We start from the raw sequence: 1678 nt of genomic DNA, 5'->3' as shown, positions 1-1678 counted from the left end.
TAACAAATCCTAAATATGACTTTGCAATGTGAAAGTTTTGACTTTCATCACTACCAGCAAAGGGAAAAAAATACTGCTCTTATGAATATAAAAAAGCAAAGCCATCCACTAATTAAATGAAAACTATCCGCCTCTGAGAGAAAACAGATTGGAATACTGGCAAAACTCCTATGTTATATGATTACAGAATGTCACACAATGTCACTCTTTTTGAATGTTGAAACCATACTTCCAGATATCTGACTTCACACTTAGGTGGAAGCAGTGACATTCTCTCCATGCATTGGCTATTGGTTAAATGCAGCAGACATGACTAGCAAGCCCTTGGCAAACTACCTGGTACTTCCAAAACATGTATTATGGAAGAAGAGTTGTTTCTGAGTGAACAAGTGTAGCCATATTATCAGTCAGGATAGATTAAGATGTGTAACAAAATTAGTATGAGGAAGCTTTGTTCTAATAAAGTCAGGCATCACCCAAAGAATAACAAAGGATCGTGTGTAAATATTAATCCTTATTGTATTTTATTTGTCTAACTTAGTAATGTATGCCTTCTGCTGCTTTTATAATATTGAACAAACCATGAGGTTAACATGAGAAAACTAAGGCATTCCCTATACAGCATTTAGGGATTGTGCAAAACGGCAATCGCCACTATGGACAGCACATCATCCCTAAAGCTATGCAAGCAGCCAAGTCAAGTGGCCCTCCCAGGAGCATATGAGACGAGGAATAAATAAGCACGCCTTCATGATCATGATCATGACCCCTCTGAAAAGTAGCACTTCCACCATTTCAGTTGGCTGAATCAGTGACGTGCTTCAGCAATATATGAATGTCAACATTTAAATAGATCTTCTGTTTTATATTTCTTTTTAAATTTTTATCAATTTAAAGACAACATATTTTGTGCATTCCATAGGTGCAGTTCCAAAAGGATAACCATATTTCCCTCACTCCTCTGTCTAATACTACTCAACACTCCCAAAATATGGAACTCTTCACAAGTTTGCATCCCTGTCTAGGGGCCACGCCAATCTTCTTTGTATCATTCCATTTTTAGTGTATGTGCTGCCACAACAAGCACAGCTCTCTCAACATACAAATTCTGAGCCATGGTAGCAACACTTTTAACTTAATAAGTAATATATTAAGTTTTCTGACAAAGCTGAGCTGAAGCACAAGTGCTAGATTGTAACTTTCTGTATTAATGATTTTTTGGCCTCATTAATAAAAGAAATCAAGAATAGTTTGCGTCAGTGTAAAAACAGCACTGAGCAATGAAAAAATGAGTTTTTTACATTATCTAGAACTAAGGAACAAAAAGAGGTTTCATTTCTTACCATTTCTCATGTTAATAATATTCAAATTTCCATTTTATATGGTATGATTATTGACTTCGTATATCTTTAGTGACAAACTGTTCTGCAATTCCATGTTAATGTTTGATTTGAAAATATGCAGAACTGCCTAACAGAAGAATCACGATGCACTTCCTGACATTCTCAATGGCCAATAAAAATGAATTATAATTTCCTAACCTTCAAGAAATAGGCAAAAACAACACCTGGAAGTCCAACCATCATCACCAAGCAGATAGTTACATAACAGCAGGCGATTTCATCCTTCTTGATAACTGACTACATTCCAAGATCATATTTTTTATTAAATTCTGACA

General features: G+C 35.3%; 1 non-coding gene across 1 annotated transcript; it reads right to left on the bottom strand.

Annotated features, from left to right (window-relative positions):
- Positions 1-985: 985 nt before the first annotated feature.
- On the bottom strand, positions 986-1087 carry LOC118760119 (U6 spliceosomal RNA). The gene has a single exon (XR_004996591.1). It is a non-coding gene; the product is annotated as a U6 spliceosomal RNA (small nuclear RNA).
- Between the last annotated feature and the right edge of the window lie 591 nt (positions 1088-1678).

This window comes from Ochotona princeps, chromosome 19 (genome assembly GCF_030435755.1).
Source record: "Ochotona princeps isolate mOchPri1 chromosome 19, mOchPri1.hap1, whole genome shotgun sequence".
In the NCBI taxonomy this organism is placed as follows: Eukaryota; Metazoa; Chordata; class Mammalia; order Lagomorpha; family Ochotonidae; genus Ochotona; species Ochotona princeps.
The sequence above is the reverse complement of the archived record's forward strand: the minus strand, read 5'-3'. Positions and strand labels throughout refer to the sequence as shown.